Below are 19,660 nucleotides of genomic sequence, written 5' to 3' on the forward strand. Positions count from 1 at the left end.
AAAGGCCAAAGGGCATAACTTGGAATTCGTATAACCGTCAGGTGTAATGAAAATGGTCTTTTCGCGGTCCCTCTCATCGACCTCTATCGGCCAGTCTCCAGATTTGAGATCCATGGAGGAAAAGTACCTTGAGTAGCACAGAAGATCTAAGGCGTCATCTATTCTGGGCAAGGGGTAAACATCGTTTTTGGTAACGTTGTTCAATCGAATATAGTGTACGCAAAAACGGAGTGTGCCGTCTTTTTTCTTTAAACGTTCCACAGGTGCAGCCCAGGGGCTACGGGAAGGTCGAATGACATCATTGTCGAGCATTTCTTTGACTTTGACTTTGATGGCAGTACTTTTATTTACGGAAACTCGATAAGGCGACTGGCGGAGTGGTCGAACAGCGTCGTCTGTAATGACGCGATGCTTTGCAAGGTGCGTTCTACCAACGCGTGACGATCTGGCAAATGCATCAGAGTAGCGACTTAGCAGGTTGCGTAGTTTTTCTTGATAATTTGGAGGTAATGCCGGGTTTACGTCGTACAGCGGTTCAGCGTTGTCGCAGGATTCTGTTGCTGAAGCGCCGGTTCAACTACATGCAAACCTAGTCAGTTATGGCATCGAAATATGCTACAGTTGTTCCTTGGTTCAGATGTTGATGCTCTTTACTGAAGTTCGTGAGAAGAACATCAACTTTGACATTTCCAAAGAAACTAACTTCCTTGGCAACTGCTTCCCTCTTTCTATAAGCAGTTTCTGTTTGGTCTCGATGATACCGTCTGCATTTTGCATTGGGAGGGAGCCCACGGACACCATAATGCTAGAACGGGGGGGGGGCACGCTCGCATGGTCATCAATAATGTGAAGCGCAGCGGCGAGCATGCTGTTGGTTTCGATGGCCTTCTCAATTTAAAATCTTACCGACGGATTCTGCAAAAAATAATTGTTCCGCTTTCTGTTAGAAAGTCTGTGCTGAGGAGGACATCACGGGAATATTGGGCCAACACGATGAACGTCGCCACAAAGGTTTGTCCTTGTACAGTGATCGTCGATGTGCACACTCCCGTGGACATAATTAAATGTCCTCCAGCAGTGCATATTTGTGTGCCAACCCACGCAGTTGAGGCCTTTTTGAGAGGTGCTGCGAACTGTCCACTCAGAACTGAATAATCGGCGACAATGTCGACTAGAGCAGTGGCGTCTGTGCCATTGACGGGGATCTGTAGGTCAGCAGTCTTTGGTGTCGGGATGCCGCAGTTTCGAGGAGTCCGGTCTCAGCTTCGGTGCTCTGGGGGAGTGATGATTTGGAGGTCGGCGTCGTGGTTACGTTGAGGACTGGAGGGTAATTTAGGCGTCGGTACTGCTGGTGTCCGTGTGCAATAAACTTTTTCGTACTTGAGCAGCCGCACCTCCTGAGGCTGCTGCATCTAGTGTCCTCTACGGCGACTTTGGGATTGCCCCTGTTGCCCAGTAGAGCTGTATTTGTGAGGCGGCGGCAATCGCAAGCGACTCGGGCATGGGTCGGCATGCGAATGGTATCCTGGAATTTCGCGTGGCCGCTATCCAGGCAACGGACGACGGGCATCAAAAGGAAACCCACGGAGGCCGAGTTCCCTGTAGGGTCAGCGGCGAAACATGTGCCCAGCTTCCCCGCAATGATAGCACAACGGTTGGTTGTAGGGTTTGCGCCAGACATCAGTCCTTCGAAAGCCGTGACGGCGGACGTTTGGTCCGGAAGACCCACGGGTGACCGGTGCGTGTGGCTCGTAGGACGGCGTCGAAGGCGGCAGATAGCGGCTGGTGACCGTAGAGTAACTCAAGGTCTGGGACGGCGGTGTAGCTGCGACGGGTACGGTCACTGCAACGAAGCGGGCACGCCCAGCGCTTATTGTAGTTCTTCACGAATAATGTCAGAAACCGTTGAGACCTGTGACTGTGGGGCAATCAGTAGGTATTTAGCCACCTCTTCCCGGACTATCGCCCGGGAAGCATCATATCAAGCAACAATTCTGTTGAAAATTGTATGGCTTCGCTTGCACTGGCGGTGATCACGGATACAGTAGTACGCTGGTATTGCCGGGCACGATGTCAAGTGCCTTTTAAATGGTGGGTCGCTTTCCTGAATAATTCGCCTACTGTCGTAGGTGGACTTCGCACTAGGCCAGCAAAGAACTGCTCTTTAACACCCTTCATTAAAAGGCGCACTTATCTTCGGACATGGTCGGGTCTGCACTACGAAAGAATCGCTTCATCTCTTCGGTGTATACCGTCACACTTCATTCGGATGTTGTATTCGGCTATTTAAAAGAAGTTCCGCTTTTTTCTTGCGAAAACTACTGGCGAACGTACGAAAGAATTCCGCCTTGAATGTGTCCCTTGTGCGGAGTCCGGCTTCGTGATTTTCAAACCACGTTCTCGCAGAATCTTCCAGCGCGAAATAGACATGGCGCAGTTTGGAGTCAGCGTTTCAGACGTTGAAGACAGCCACTCGGTCGAACTGCTCCAGCCAGTCTTCAGCGTCCTCATGGGGCAGGCCGTGGAAATGTGGTGGATCTCGCTGCTAGTGAAGCAGGACCGATCATTGTAGATATGGCGGATTCATCACACTTACACCCATGTTCCTTGTGTTCCGGGGCGTGGATCTCGGCTTATAGGGGGTGTTCGGTGCATGAAAGTCGTACCCACAAGCTCCACCAAATTTCGCGTAAACGAGGCCCCTCGCAGTTGCACCCGAGGCAGGCTCAGAGTCCAGAAAGAGCATTAGAGCTCAGTCTTGGAGCTAGCGCACTTCTTCGTTCTCTCTCACCTCTGCGCGTCTTCGTCGTCAGGGCATGCTATAATATCACGAAGAGCGCTAGCAAAAGGTAAGGCGTCACAGAGTTTCAAAAACGCTTTAGGGTGGCCAGCGCGGTCAAAACTGGCATCCATTCCGGTTTCTCACTTTGGGCATTTCGATGGGGTTCATGTAGATTACACTTTCAATGAAATACTCCCTTGCGAAGCGAATGTCCACGTCCGTGTGTCTCGCAGCCATTCTTGTTTTCCATATACTGTGGAGAAAAAAAGCCATGCATACAACAAGGTTGACGACTGGGCGAGTTGGTAACGGTTCATTTTAAACCAGCCTTGTCTTGTTCTCTTCTTTCCTGTGTCTCGTCTTTTGGCTGGTTTAAAATGAACATGGATAAGTGCTATGGCACACCCCCTTGATTATGGACAGGCAGGGTCCGTATATCATATGGTGTAACTGGCAAGCCCTTTTTCAATTCATCCGTAGGATGTCCCGCAGAAAGACTCCATTCCAACAGTCAAGAAAAATAGGGTCTATTTCCGATTTACGGCAATTCAAGCAGCCCACCGACCACAAAGAAGCCTTTTTACCCCAACCACGGTTTAACAGGTAATGTACCACTGTGTATAAGGAAGAAAACGTTTCTGCTGACGATCGTACTGGTAGATTTTTATTCTTTTTTAGACATCCTTACCTTCTCCTCCACAATGTAATAATCGACACAATGGCGCTGGTATCATTACATCAAGCAAGACCTGCAGTTGCGTTTGGATTACATCACTTAGTAGTAGTAGTAGTAAAGCCTTTATTGAGGCGCAACACTTAGGCGCCTAATACTTCGATGGCCTGCTGGACAAGCAGGCGCTGTTCTTCTTCACCCTTAGCACCAAGCCAGTCCACCCAGGTCCAGATAGTATGGGAGGAGGTGGGAAAGAGTCCCGATTGCAATGCAACGGGACATGAAAATAGGCAGCGTGAAAGGTTGGCATAAAGGGAAGGGCAGGTGGGGCATGATGGATCACGACGGAATTTGTAGAGATATAGTCGTGCAAGGGTTATGAATGTATTCAACTGTATTTGCCGAAGGATATGAGGCTCTCGAACGGAAAGATTAGGATGAGGGTCGGGGTAGAGCTTGCAGTCAAAGTGAGCACCATTGTAATATTCGCTGATGGTGGCGCGAAGGGACATTCTCGCCCCGCCCTCCAAGGATCTTGGTTAGAGTATGAACGGTGCCCGGTTAAGAGTTTCATGGCCGAGCTGGTTCGCCAGCTCATTGTCGTCAATCCCCGAGTGTCCAGGGATCCATCGGAGGAAGACGGTGCAGAGCGGAAGCGCAACAAGTGCAACCTCGAGCTCCGAGGACAGATGACATGTTAGAGTTCTAGATTGAAGGGCACGGATAGCAGCCTGGGAGTCAGTGTATATAACATACTGAGGCACAGGTGGGAGATAACGGAAACTTTGAATGGCATGAATGATGGAGAGGACCTCAAGTGAGATAATATCCGGAGGGCGGAGAAAGGGGCCGCTAAATTTCAAAAGCAATAGACGAGGATGCAAGAGGACCTGGCTTCCGGACCCGTGAGGAGCCACATAAGCGGCATCCGTGTAAGCGCCTCCATGGGTATTGAAGGGTGGTATATGATGAGAGGCAGCAGCATGTCGGCGGCCAGCATGCAGGACAGGCAACATATTGGCTGGAATGGGAAGTATACGGAGGTTAGTGGCCTTTAGAGGGGAAGGAGTTTGCAGAGGGACTGACTGGATGGGGAAAATGTTAACCTGGTTTAGAAGCCAGCGTCCATGAACTGTGCCGGAGAGGAGAGCTATCTGGCGGTCACGGTGAAGGGAAAGGAGACTGCGAAGAGGATGAAGAAGCCCTGTGGCATAAAGCTTATTTGTGGAAGTGGTTATTGGAAGAAAAAGAGCAGCTTTATAAAGGCCGTGAAGAGATGTTGCAAGTGTGTCGAGCTGGCCCTGGGTGAATGAGAAATATGGTATAAATAAAGGAATGTGTTAAGAAGCCTAGCGTCTGAGCCAGTCGACAGACGTGAGCTTCCCTCAGGCCAGAGGGCCGTCTCACAACTCGGTGAGGTAAATGGGTGACGGACTGACAGGTAGCAACAGTCGCACAGAGAGCCCAGACATCTTTGGCGGCATGCAGAGGTATGCCAAAAGCGCGGCATTGAGAAACTTTGGGGATTGAGGAGCCGCCCAAGGTAAGGGATATCAGTGAGTTGTGAGCTCGGTGATAAGCAGAGTGAGTCCAAAGTAGGAGTTCTGACTTTTCGGGTGCGGGAGACATGCCTGCATCGTCAGGAAAGCAAGAAATGATATTCAATCCCTACTGAATGGTGTCTTGAAAGTGACCAGGAGATCCGCGCGCGCACCACAGTGTGATGTCGTCGGCGTAAAAAAAGTGCTGAAGATCGGGAATAGACGATAATTGAACCGCGAGAGGAGCCATGACGATATTAAAAAGGGGTGGTTGAAAGAATGGCACCCTGCGGGGTACCCCGGTTGAGAAGGTGGGGTGTAGAAGTGAAGTTCAATGCTAGAAAATGGGCCACGTGATTAGAAAGAAAAGCTCGAATGTAGTTATACATGCGAGAGCCGCAGCCGGTGCTGCAAAGGCAGGTAAGAATACGGTCATGGGAGACGCAATCGAATGCCTTGCGTGTGCTGTTATCATGTTTTGGTTTGGCTTGGCTTGGCTGGCAGCTGCGACTGCGATAGTGGCGCTAGTGTATCTGTGGCGCAAGTGTGGCGCAAGTGTATAAAAGCGGAGTGCGAGAATAAACGGGGGTGCATTTCGTCGCTTGGGAGCTCGGTGTCTTGACTGCTTTCTCTGGCAGCGTTCCGGCGCGGGTGCAACGGCGCCCCCCCCTGCCTGGGCTAACACGACATGGTGTCAGAAGTGGCCGTCTACGACATGATGTCAGATGGTCAAGAATCTTCCCACTGAGCCAGGCACCTTACATCCACGATGTCGAAGACGCCTTCAATACGGCTGCATGGACTGCAGCAACCGCCACCGCTGGACTTTGACCGCACGTCAGAGTGGCCGGCGTGGATCGAACATTTCGACGACTTCCGATATGCAACGGGACTCAACGAATGCTCCGGGGAGGCTCAGGTACGAACGCCGTTGTACACAATGGGGAGGCAAGCTCGTGACATATTCAAGACGTTTTCACTATCTGACGAAGACGCCAAGAACTATGAAACCGTAAAGAAAAAGTTCGACGGGCACTTCGTAAAAAAGAGGAACATCGTGTACGAAAGCGCCTGTTTTCACAGACGCGTACAAATGCCAGGAGAGTCGGTAGACCAGTTCGTCACTGCGCTACACGGCTTGGCGGAACGTTGCGACTACGGTGAACTAAAAGAACGAATGATTCGAGACAGACTGGTTGTCGGGCTCCGCGACGCAAAGCTCTCGGAAGCTTTGCAAATGGATTCTCAGCTCACACTGGCTTCGGCGCTGTCGAAGGCTCGCTTAAAGGAAAGCGTCCAACAGCAGCAAAGTACTCTACGAGGACAGCACAGCCATCAGTCATCGGAAATTCGTGACCACGACCCCAATGTGGACGCGGTGGTTCAACAGAGGCACAAGGGACGTCTGCATGGGCAACGAACGCCGGAGGTGCGGTGTCCTTTCTGCAGTGGCGACGCCCACCCCAGGACAATGTGCCCAGCCAGAGCTGCCAAGTGTCTTCACTGTGGCAAGAAGGGACATTTCGCAAAGGCCTGCTTGAATAAAGCAACGGCTTCCGCTCAACGATAGGTACGCGTCTCAGCGATCAACCAGGAAACTGGAGAGCTATGCGTCTCAGCGGTCAACCAGGAAACTGGAGAGACTTTCGTGGGATCAATAGATGCATGCAGAAAAGCGCGATTTGTTCAGGTGCGCATTAATTCTGTGCCCATTTTTGCAAAGGTTGACTCAGGTGCTGAAGTGTCAGTATTACCAGCAACGTTTCCGGGATTACCGTCCCGACTGGTAAAAACCGATGAAATCTTGCTAGGTGCAGGAGGCAGTAAGCTTAACGTACTAGGCAAATTCGTAGCAGAGATCGCATGAAAAGAGAAAACTGTGCATCAAACATGCTAGGTTGTCAGTCCGTTACGCGACGTCCTTCTAGGATTACCTGCACTTGAGGTCTTAGGTATCGTGAAATTTGCAGACGCGGTCGACTCGGGAAACCTGCAGTACGAGACGCGTTTTCCAGAAATGTTCCGCGGTCTAGGTACGATGCCAGGGCAGTACACCATCAGGCTACAAGCTGGCGCTATCCCGCATGCCATAAGCGCTCCACGCAGGGTACCAATTCCCCTGAGGGAGTCCCTGAAGCGCGAAATAGATAAAATGGAGCGGTTAGGCATAATCAGGAAAGTGGATGGGCCCACCGAATGGTGCGCCGGAATAGTTCCGGTAGTGAAACCCTCAGGCGACCTGAGAGTTTGCGTAGACCTCACTAAATTGAACAAATGCGTAGTTCGAGAGCGAGTTACGTTACCAACTGTGAATCAAGCTCTAGGGTCACTGTCGGGAGCGAAATGGTTTTCAAAGCTCGATGCCAACTCAGGCTTCAACCAGGTGCGACTTAGTAAAGACTCGGAAGAGCTAACCACGTTCTTAACACCCTTCGGTAGATACTGTTTCACGCGACTACCCTTTGGAATTACCTCCGCTCCGGAGTACTTCCAAAAGAGAATGTCTGAGATACTAGTGGGCCTGCCGGGGGTCGTTAATTTTATGGACGATGTCCTAGTGTTTGGCGAAAGCAAAGCTCAACACGATGAGCGTTTAAGTAACGTGATCACAGGCCTAGCGAGGGCAAATGTGACATTAAACAAAGAGAAATGCTTATTCGGGGTTAAGCAAGTGCGTTTTTTGGGTCACATTTTGAATGAGGAAGGTATTCATCCTGATCCAGCGAAGGTCAGTGCTATAAAAGATTTGAGAGCACCCAGAAACGTTACTGAGCTTAGAAGCATTTTGGGCATGGCGAATCATTTGGGCCGCTTCCTGCCACATTTAGCTCAAGTGACTGCTCCCATGCGTGTTCTTTTGCACAAGGATAGGGACTGGGTCTGGGACAGCAATCAGGAAAAAGCGTTCCAAGAACTCAAAGAGCTCATTTGTTCAGCGCAATGCATGGCTTTGTACGACGCTTCGCTACAAACCACTCTTTCAGCTGACGCATCGTCTTTTGGTCTGGGAGCAGTTTTGTTTCAAAAGCAAAAAGACGGGCAACGTAGACCAGTTGCATTCGCTTCTCGTTCGCTCACCAAAACCGAGCAACGGTACTCCCAGATCGAAAAGGAGGCGCTGGCGTTGACGTGGGCAGCGGAAAGGTTTGATGAGTATATACGTGGTCTGGAAGTTGTTTTTGAAACTGACCACAAGCCCTTGGTGTCGCTGTTGGGTCACATGGCAATCGACGCTATGCCCCCAAGAATTCAACGTTTTCATCTGCGCCTGATGCGATACAGTTTTTCTGTATTATATGTACCAGGCAAATCGCTAACCACTGCTGATACTCTTTCACGTTCGCCGTTAGCTCGTACGAAAGTGGAAAGCTGTTTAACTGTCTCAGAGGTAACCGCTTACTCGAAAGCTTGTTTACTGGGTTTAGAAACAGGCGACGATTTCTTGAAAAGAGTAAAAGAAGGTCAAGCAAAAGACGAAGTGTGTCGAAGCTTGCGCACAGTGTGCAAAAAAGGGTGGCCCAGGAAACAAAATGTTCCCTGTTATCTTCTGCCATACTGGCAGGAACGTGCATGCATTACTTTTGTGAACGGGTTTCTGCTCAAAGGTATGAGGCTTATCATTCCTCAGACCCTTCGCAAGGAAGCGCTAAGCAAACTGCATGACGGTCACCAAGGCATCTCGCGATGCCGCAGTGTGGCTAAAGGTTCTGTCTGGTGGCCGGGACTTAGCACTGAGATAGCGTCATTCGTGAAACAGTGAAGCGTTTGCGCGAGGCATGCGCCAGAACAGATCGAACCGATGATTGCATCGCCAACGCTCTCTTTCCTTGGGAGAGAGTAGGGGTCGATCTGTTTCAAATTCAGGGACGGCAATATCTTGTCGTAGTAGACTATCTTTCGCGATACCCAGAGATTGCCATTCTTCCGTCAACAAAGTCTGCTACCGTGATAAGCCGAATGAAAAGCATTTTTTGAGACATGGCATTCCCGAGTGTGTGGTGACCGACAATGGTCCCCAATTTGTCAGTGCCGAGTTCGAGAAATTTGCAAACTGTATGGCTTCCGTCATGTCACCTCGAGTCCGAGGCACCCCCAGGGAAACGGGGAAGTCGAACGTATGGTAAAGACGGTTAAGAATCTCATTCTAAAATCGGACGACCCTTACTTAGCCTTGCTGGCTTATAGGGCCACACCTGGTGTTCTGAACGTCAGCCCAGCGGAGATACTGATGGGTAGAAGGCTTAGGACGAGAGTCCCAATGCTGCCTTCGCACCGCAATCCGGGACAATGCTGTCTGCAAGAAGCGGCAGCCAAGGACCGTAAAGTCAGAAAGGAGCAAAGCCGCCACTTCGACCGACGTCACCGGTCTAAAAATCTCCCAAAGCTGGAAGCAGGTGATGTGGTGTGGGTGACTGATCTCCGTACCAAAGGTACAGTGCTCGGAGCAGCACCACAGCCGCGTTCATACCGTGTTCAAACGGAAAACGGGGTTGAAGTCCGTCGAAACAGGAGAATGCTTAACCGTCTCCCAAAAGACCGGGTAGATAGCGGGAACTACGAATTTCCGGATAGTCCGGAACAGCCCAGCAGGGCCGGATTGGTAACTGGAGTAGACAACCAATTTGACGAAGCTCCGGAAGCTTTGGTGCCTCTAACTCAGACGGAGACTGACGGTGGCAATTCTCAAGCTAGAATCGTAACTACGACCAGATTTGGAAGAGTTGTTCGCAAACCCATAAGGCTGGGCGTGGACGACTGATGCTGGAGTGACTGTGTTCTGTCGTGTTTTCTTGGGTGTGTTCCAATGTTATTTTGAAGTGTATGCATGTAAAGTTAATAGTGCTTGAAAAGGGGGATGTGCTGTTATCATCTGTTTTGGTTTGGCTTGGCTTGGCTGGCAGCTGCGACTGCGATAGTGGCGCTAGTGTATCTGTGGCGCAAGCGTGGTGCAAGTGTATAAAAGCGGAGTGCGAGAATAAACGGGTGTTCATTTCGTCGCTTGGGAGCTCGGTGTCTTGACTGCTTTCTCTGGCAGCGTTCCGGCGCGGGTGCAGCGGCGCCCCCCCTGCCTGGGCTAACACGACATTGCGGACATCGACTGTGGCCAGGGCGTGAAGTTGAGCTACCACAGGCGAGGAATGTATGCTGAAGTTTGAGAAAAAGGTCCTGTGCAGATACGCGGGAACGAAAACCAATGAGGGTATGAGGGAGCGAGTTTGAAACCTCCAAATTCCTATTAAGCCTAGTGAGCGCCATTATTTCGATCATCTTGCCGACACAGGAGGTCAGAGAAATGGGCCGGAAATTTGAAAGGACTGGAGGCTTACCAGGTATAGGAAGGAGGAAAAGAAGTGAGCATTCCAGTGAGAATCTTACTTTTTAAAATGTTGAACAAAGCCACAACCTCGCGCATAAAAACAGCCAGTCTTCTGCCTTTGATGTTGCTAGAGGACGCCAAAATTTGCGGTAGATCTTAGCTCAATCTAACTTGGAAAACTGTACGCAGAAAAGGGTCGGTTTGATTACGTAAGGACATAAACCTGGACACTATTTGTCGTAAAAGTAAATTGGCGAAACCAAGTCCTCCACTTTTCACAGAGCGAAACAAATTTTTACGACTTGTTCCCTCCCAAACCGAACCCCAGACGAAAACCGAATGTTTCAGAGCCAATCAAATATGCTACTCGAACTTGCAAGCAAACAGCCAGAGAGGTCAACTGGAACAAATATTTGGGACTGTGGCATGAGGTCTGGAGCAATGCACCGTTCCTTTGCGAAAATATTTATTGGTATTTTACACCTGCGAGGTACCTGGGAGTTCTGGCTGAACACTACAAGGGTACAAAAGATTACTGGATTGATGAATGTGAAAGTGCCCGGTCGAAAACAGCAAAGTCGGGTGGCCTTGATCTATCAATGTTTGCGCGTTTAAAAGTATGTAATGTGTTCATTGTTGCGAATGTCTAGTATTTATTGCAAGCGTTAGCATGTAGAAATCACAGATTGCTGTCCAACATGTCTGGTAGTGCACTCCCGCCTTAAATCTGAATCTAGTTGCGAATAACGATTGCAGCGCTACAAGCGGAAATGATGTTTTTTGGCTTCAATTTCGATACACAGGTGCCATGGGCGTTTGAGGCGCTCTGTTCTAGTTCACATTAGTACTGTGTTTCGCTGTGATATCAAACAGAAAGTGGATTTTTGGTCCGATCGCTTGAGCAGTTTCGTTGTTTTGTGCAAAAAAGTAGGCATTTAGAATTGATAACCTGCGGAGACAGTATGCGTTTATAGTTTATAAGAATGTGTTTTACTTAGGCATTTGCAGAGCAAAAGGTTTTCTTTTTACGCTCCGTTTTGTGACCCTATTGAGAATGTAACAGGGCGTTTGCACATGTTTCACTAGTAGTTTTCTATATCAAAGACTCTTAGATGCTTGCTTCTCTTTTCCTCAAAAACATAATGCGAAAGAAAAATAATTTCCTTGCCACTCAGTGTGTAACGCACTAACTAGAAATAATACGTAATTCATTTTTGGCATCATGGCTTAAAACTCGCTAGTGTATATTTTATTTCAGGCAGAGAAAAAAATCTAACATAAATTTCGCTGAAAGCCCAATATATGGTTTCTTAATTTTTAACGTAGGCATAATGCAACCACCGAACAAAACGGAACACAAGAAAAAGGAGCACACAGGACAGCGCTGGACTAACAACTGAAGTTTTGTTGGAGAGTGTTAAACCCAGGAAGTCAAACGACTCATGCGTATCAGCGCGTTACACCCACGTGATGAGACCCCTTTACACGCTCAACCAACAGCCCCCCCCCCCACACACAACCAAAATGCATCCACACAGGGAAACTTCTTTTTACTTCTTCCGCCTACACGCGTACACTGTTTTTTTATCAACCTATATTCTTTATCCGTAAGGAACAGAGATGGAGCGCTAACGCACTTACCACTGCCTTGCAACCTAATGTGAAAGGCTTCCAGTATTTCCCTTTCCTCTGCTCTTTCCTTTTCCTAGTATCGAAATCTTGTCTAAAGCCAGCACGAAAGTCTTCACATTGTCTACAGTGACGCGGAAGGTTGTTTGGGTCTGACACACTTTTCAAGGAATTATTCTGTTCGCGTGCCCGGTCATTCACACATCTACCGGTATGGCCGGTGTAAACCCGGCTGCAAGAGAGGGGTATCTGGTACACGACACGTCTGGAACACCGGACAAACTGTTGAGATGCTTGACAGTGCAGCTGTTGGTAGCTTTGCTTTCTCTGCCTTTCGCAATCCTTGAGCAGAGACCAGAAAGCTTACTGGGTGCCGAGAATAGCACAGTCACGCCGTGCCGTTGTGCCACTTTCCTGAGATTATGTGAGATGCCATTCAAATAAGGCACTACCTCGAATTTCCTCTTTTCAAGCCTAGAATTTTCCAACCCCCCTCCCCCATTTTCTTTTTTTATTTTTTGCAGCACGTACTCGGCAACTGCACGCAGAATGTCAGCCGGATAGCCTGCGTCACTTAGGCGAAGTACCTGTTCACGAAAACTATCATTCATCGCATGAGGGCAGCTTTTCTGCAGGGCATTGCTCAAGCAAAGTCTGGCTATACCTTGCTTAACTAAGAGTGCGAAGAGGCATAAGGCAAAAGCGCCTTCTCACTTCTTGGTGAATATACTCCAGCAGATGTGGCCTTCGTTAAACGTGAGTTTTAAGTCTAAAAAACGAATAGAATTGTCACTTGGCAGCTCATGGGTAAAATTCAGAGCCCCACCACACGTATGAAAGACATTCAACACATTACTGACAGTAGTTTGGAGCAAAGTCATCAGGTGCCAGCTCCAGGATGATTAGAAAATCATCGACGTACCTAAACACACATAGAACGTGCTTGTCTGTTAGTCTGCCTAGAAGAGAGTTGTGAAACTTAAGTACAAATATTTAGCACAAAACCGGAGCTACACTAGAACCAATGCAAATGCCATTCTTTTGCACAAATTTCTTCTCCTGGAAGTCTACAATGGTGGACGACAAATAGAACCCCAAAAGTTCGAGGAAACCGTTATGGAAATCCCATATCTGCTCCAGATATGGAACATAAGCAGCCGGATACAAATATATAAGGTAGCAAATAAGACCTTATCTGGGCAAATCAGTTCAAAAATCGGGCCAGATAAGGCCATATATGTGCAAAATCTTGCCCTTATATGGCTCAGATTTGGCCATATCATGCAACTTATAATCCATATCTGTACGGGTAACGGGACCTTATATGGCTTGATCAGGGGCATATATGGTATCCTTGCGACCCTATTTGGCCTGATCAGGGGCATATATGGTATCCTCGCGACCCTATGTGGCCTGATAAAGGGCATATATGGCGTCGTCGTGACGTTATATAGACAGACCAGGGCCATGCCTGGTGTCAACAGGACTTTATATATCCTCATCGGGGCCTTATTATGCAGGCGCCATAGTGACTGTATATTAGCAATATATACGGCATTCGTCTACCTTCTGCTAATATCCAATATTGGCATCATGTGGTCGAGCTTCATTTTTTCTTGACTCAGCATGGCCTGCTTGCTTAGTGTTAATTCTATCCAATTTACAAAATAGCTACGACTCCTAATATTTCAAATATTCTGCAGAATTCGCTGTAGTATAATTATTATACCACATGTTCCTTAATCCAGGAGGGCGCTGGATTACGCTACATGCTCCTCTTTCCGTCTACTAACTTGCATTTTCATTTAAAATGCGGCGGCTGTCCGGTGCACAAAAGCATGGTCCGTTAAGTTGAGCGACTAAAAATATCAAGAAAATGATGGCAGTTGAGTATACGGCCCTCTCCGCGCTGTCTGGACGATGACTCATCCTCAGCGACAGCTGGCGGTTGCTTTGTCGAGGGCCGCACTGGCTAGACCGTGACTCCTCCTCTCCCGCGTTCCCCTCTTCCCTCTCAGACAGCGGCGGTCCCTGCATGGACTTGCATTTTATCTCTTCTCCTAGCTGCCACGCTCTACCGCATAGGCCGCGAGCTCTTCGTTTTGTGTGTGTTTGCTTCTTTCCCCTCCCCCTTTCAACTCCGTGCGCCTAAGCACTTCGTGTCTCCTTCCTTTTCGGTGGCAGACATCGGCGTTCGGTGCGGCTGGCGGGCGTGCTGCATGTTGTGTATGCTAGTGTGAGTGTGTGTGTCAGTGCCTGTTCGCTATTAGCTGTGTGCATGTAACAAAAATGCGACAGCAAACCTACAAGAGCTTCAGTCTGACCGTCGGCACAGAGGAAATTACTGCGTCCCACTGCGGGTGGAAGCTGCCTCCCCAGCCTTGGCAGCGAACCTGATGGTCGATTGAGCTTTTCGGGACTTCTGCCCTGGGTGGCTCCGGCCAAATCTTCACTATTGTGTAGAAACTGCAGGCGGATCGCACCCTCTTCGTGTCGCCTCATCTTCACGCCCGATCACCAAAACCGTAAGCGTGAGACTTCTCGTCGTCAACCAGCACTTGCCAGCCTCAGGATATTGTTCACTTTATTATTTTGATATAAAAATATTTTTCAATCATTAAAATGGATGGTAATTGCCAGTATGTGATATGTTTCCGTAGATTTCGTTGCTAATTTGTCTTTCGCTCCTGAAATTTTGACAAATTTCAGTGGGTGGATAGGGTCCTTGTTTGTTTATTATTATTATTATTATTATTATTATTATTATTATTATTATTATTATTATTATTATTATTATTATTATTTGCACTACCCAAGTAGCTTCATGCTTTTTTGGGCTTTAGGGGCAGAGCTGTCGCTGTCATGACAAATGCAATCGGACATGTTTTTTTCTTTGTTTTCTCTCTCAGTTTCAAAAGCAACCACGAGTTAGGCGCGTGCGCTCATTTTGCACTGTAGTCTCTGCTTAAGGTAACACCAGTACTTCCCTGACAGCCTATATGTACTTTGCTAAGGTTTGGGCATTATCAGCAGTCCCAGCAGTGGGTGGCTTATCGCCCTACGATTTAGCGGTACCTTTTCAGGGTATCGATTAATACCTTTTCAGGGTATCGACAAACCTTTAAATTCGCTTTCAATAGTCTAGTTCGATTAATAGCCGTTCTCTATTAATTTTCTTTAACTTCGCAAGTAAACCAGCTCAAGCTAAAAGCATATACTTGTTAAAGCTCTCTGTGTGAAAGAGTAGAATAAAAATGTAACATTTAATTTAATAGGTGGATGACTTTCACCTTAGCTTCTCGTGTAGACAAGCAGGTCGATTATTCTGCTCCGATACCTCATTAGTTTCTTATAGTATCGCACCTAAATGAGTAGTGTCTCAATATTTACTAACGGATGAGCAAGTCTTCTTCCGTTTCATGGTCCGGATCTGCGGTTACTACCTGTCCTAAGTAAACATATTCGCCTACTATTTGCAGTATTTCGCTGCCTAATGTAAACTGCTGTTCCTTCCCGAGGCTGTTGAACATTACCTTAGTCTTCTGCATATTGATTTTCAAGCCTACCTTTCTTGGTTTTGGTTTTGTGGGGTTTAACGTCCCAAAGCGACTCAGGCTATGAGAGACGCCGTAGTGGAGGACTCCGGAAATTTCGACCACCTGGGGTTCTTTAACGTGCACTGACATCGCACAGCACACGGGCGCCTTGCTTTTCGCCTCCACCGAAAAGCGGCCGCCGAGGCCGGGATTCGATCCCGCGTCCTTGGGAACAGTAGCCTAGCGCCGTAACCACTGCGCCACCCCGGCGGGGTAAAGCCTACCTTTCTATTTTCCTGTTTAGGTCATCAATCATTATTTGCAGTTCATCCCCCGAGTAGCTTAGCAAGGCAATGTCATCAGCAAATCGCAGATTACTGAGGTATTCTCCATCTACCATTATCCCTAACTACTCCCATTCCAAGTCTCTGAATACTTCCTCTAAACAAGCTGTGAATAGTACTGGGGAGATTGTCTCCTTGCCTAACACCTTTCTTTATGGGAATTTTGTTACTTTCTTTATGCAGAACTGTGGTTGCTGTGCAGCCACTATATACCGGGTGTCCCAGCTAACTTGAACCAAGGGTTACAAAATAATATATTTGAGGTAGGTCAGTGAAACGAGTTGCATACAACTACCAGCCTGCTTGCGCACTACAGGCAATTTTTTGTTTAGCCATTAGTTAATTGGCTAATTATGTTAATTTTTCTAATTTAATAAATATTCACCTTAGACCAAAAATGTGAATTGGAAAGTTGTAGAGCACCTTCAGAAACCACCATTCCATTAATTGCGATAAAGAAAGTCTCACGCGTATCTTTTTTTCAGGGCTCAAAAGAAAGCCCGCGAAATACAAATGATACCACGTGACTAGCGCATTTGAGGGCAGCGATCGTGGTGCTCTCAGTCGTGGTTTGAGCGAACGAAATCAGCTGCGGCCGTGACCCGATGGTCCCGTTGCAGCGGCAGGCAGAAATGTTGGCGATGGTTGGAGCGAGCTCGAACTCGCCCGTCGTCACCGCGATCTTGGCCAGGCCTGTGCACCGCAGCAGCCTACATCACGACAGGCGGATGACGATAAAGAACCGGAAAATGAAGGTGCAGCGCTAATTTTAGTCGAGTCACATGTCATCTCGCCTCTTTACCCAAGCCTGTATGCGCAGATTCAGTGGCTGATACCTTATCGCTGATCCGTTTGCCGTAAAGTTGGCTGATGGGAGAGAAGGAGGGTTTGTTAGAATCCCGCTTATGTCGGCTCGCCGCTCTCGGTGCTACTTGCACCATCACGTGGGCCGGCTGTCGGACGCGGGCGAAGAAGCCATCGCAGGCATATCGGCCTGCCGCTTTAGCGGGGCAAAGGAGACACGGCCGCAGCTAATTTCGTTCGCTCAAACCACGACTGAGAGCACCACAATCGCGGCGCACAAGTGCACTAGTCACGTGGTATTATTTGTATTCCGCGGGCTTTCTTTTGAGCCCAGAAAAAAAGATACACGTGAGACTTTCTTTATCGCAATTAATGGAATGGGGGTTTCTGAAGGTGCTCTACAAGTTTCCAATTCACATGTTTGGTCTAAAGCCGATATTTAATAAATTAGAAAAATTAACATAATTAGCTAATTAAGTAATTGCAAAACAAAAATTCGCCTGTAGTGCGCAAGGAGGCTGGAAGTTGAATGCAATTGGTTTCACTGACCTACCTCAAATGTATTATTTTCTATCCCTTGGTTCAAGTTAGTTGGGACACCCGGTATATCTTCCAGCACATTCACGTACGGCTCGTCTACCCCCTGATTTCGCAATGCCTGCATCACCGCCGAGGTTTCAACTGAGTCAAATGCTTTTTCGTAATCAATGAATGCTATGTATAAGGGCTGGTTATATTTCCAGCATTTTTCTATCACGTGATTGATGGTATGGATATGATCGATAGTAGAGTACCATTTCCGAAACCCTGCTTGATCCTTTGCTTGATTGCAGTCTAAGGTTGTCCTGATTCTATTAGCGATTACCTTAGTAAATACCTTATACGTAACAGACAGTAAGCTGATTGGTCTGTAATTTATAAGATCCTTAGAGTCCCCTTTCTTGTGAATGAGGATAATGTTTGCATTCTTCCATGGTTCCGGTACCGTCGATGACACCAGGCACTGCGTATACAGGGTGGCCAGTTTATTTAGCACGATATCCCCCCCCCCCGCCGCCCTTCAGCAAATCCGTAGTTATCTGATCCTCTCCAGCTGATTTACCGCTTTTCATAGTTTCTAGTGCTTCCTTGACCTCGTCCTTCGTCACTGGTGGAACGTCTGACTGTTTTTTCCTACCGCCAATCTCATTACGGTCCTGACTACTTTGGTTACTGTAGAGATCTGTATAGAACTCCTCGGTTACTTTGACTATCTTTTCCATATTAGTGATGACGTTGCCCGCCTTGCCCCTTATCTCATACATCTGGTTTTTGCCTATGCCCAATTTCTTTTTTACCGCTTGAAGGCTTCCCCCGTTCTTTACAACATGCTCAAATTTCTCCATGTTATACTTCCATATATCGGCCACCTTGCGCTTATTGATTAGCTTTGATGTCTCGGCCAATTCGATCTGGTCTGTTGGATTGGAAGCTTTCATACTCTGGCGTTTCTTAATCAAATCTTTCGTCTCCTTAGACCGCTTACCGGTATCCTCTCTAACTATCCTACCGCCTACTTCTACCGCGCCTCAGTAATGATATCTCAGAAATTATTGTTCCTTGCCTCTAGGGTAATGTCGCCCTCCTCAGTTAGAGCTGAAAACCTATTCTGTAGCGAGATCCTGAACTCTTCATCCCTCCCCCTCACCGCTAATTCGTTGATGAGTTTCTTTTTTACTAATCTGTTGCGTTCCTTCTTCAGATTTGGGCTAATTCGGGACCTCAACATCTTGTGTTCACTGCATCGCACTTTCTCGATTACCGCTACATCTTGCATAATGGCGGGGGTTGATCACATTATGAAGTATAGGTATGGACGAAACTTTGAAGTGGTCCAGATGATCGCGAGGCACTCCTTCTCGGTCATCGAGTAACTGACTTCGGTGTTTGTGAGGGACCTGCTAGCGTATGCGATTACTTTCTCCTGTTCGGCACTCTTCTGGACGAAAACGGCTCCTAGGGCCACACTGCTCGCGTCAGTGTGAATTTCGGTCTTGGCGTTATCATCAATGTGGCCAAGCACAGGAGGGCACTGCAGGCGGCGCGTGAGTTCGCTGAAGGCTCCTCCTTGTGGCGCTTCCCATTTAAAAGGTACCTCAGCCTTTGTAAGCTGCGTCAACGGTTCGGCGATGCTCGAAACATTTCTGACAAATCGTCGATAATAAGCACACAACCCAAACAATCGGCGCAGAGCTTTCTTTTCTACAGGCGGTGGGAATTGTGCGATTGCAGCTGTTTTCTCCGGATCTGGGCGAACACCATCCTTACTAACGATGTGACCTAGGAACCGCAGTTCTTCGTAGCCGATGTGGCACTCTTCTGCTTTTAGCGTTAGTCCTGATGGCTTGATGGCTTCCAGCACTGTCTGCAGTCGTTTTAGGCGGTCTCCAGAGTTTGACGAGAAGACAATAACGTCGTCCAAATATACCAAACAAATTTGCCACTTCAATCCTGCCTGGACTGTGTCCATTACTCTTTGAAACGTGGCTTGTTAGGAGCAGAGGCCAAATGGTATCACCTTGAACCTAAAAAGGCCGTCCGTTGTGATGAATCCGGTCTTTTCGCGATCTCTTTCGTCAACCTCAATTTGCCAATATCCGCTTTGCAGGTCCATCAGTAAGAAGTACCTTGCGTTGCAGAGCCGGTAGAGAGTGTCGTCGACGCGGGGAAGCGAGTAGACATCCTTCATAGTTATGCTATTCAAGCAGCGGTAATCAACGCAGAAGCGAAGTGTGCCGTCTTTCTTCTTCACCAAAACGACTGGTGCTGCCCAGGGGCTGTTCGGTGGCTTGATTACGTCATCACGCAGCATTTCCTCAACTTGATCGCGAATGGCCTAGCCTTCTGACGGCGATAAACGATAAGGGCTTTGGCGCAGAGTTCGGGCGTGTTCGTCCGTTATAATACGGCGCTTGGTCAATGGTGTTTGTCGTACCTTCGATGATGATGACAAGCACTCCCTGTAGCTTCGAAGAAGACTGCGAATCTGGTCTTT

At 48.1% G+C, this 19,660-nt stretch overlaps 1 pseudogene; it reads right to left on the reverse strand.

Annotated features, from left to right (window-relative positions):
- Positions 1 to 3,598: 3,598 nt before the first annotated feature.
- LOC146187374 (uncharacterized) overlaps positions 3,599 to 19,660 on the reverse strand; it is a 16,966-nt pseudogene continuing 904 nt past the window's right edge.

This window comes from Amblyomma maculatum, chromosome 6 (assembly GCF_055883805.1).
Source record: "Amblyomma maculatum isolate TAMU_Amacu chromosome 6, ASM5588380v1, whole genome shotgun sequence".
Lineage (NCBI taxonomy): Eukaryota > Metazoa > Arthropoda > Arachnida > Ixodida > Ixodidae > Amblyomma > Amblyomma maculatum.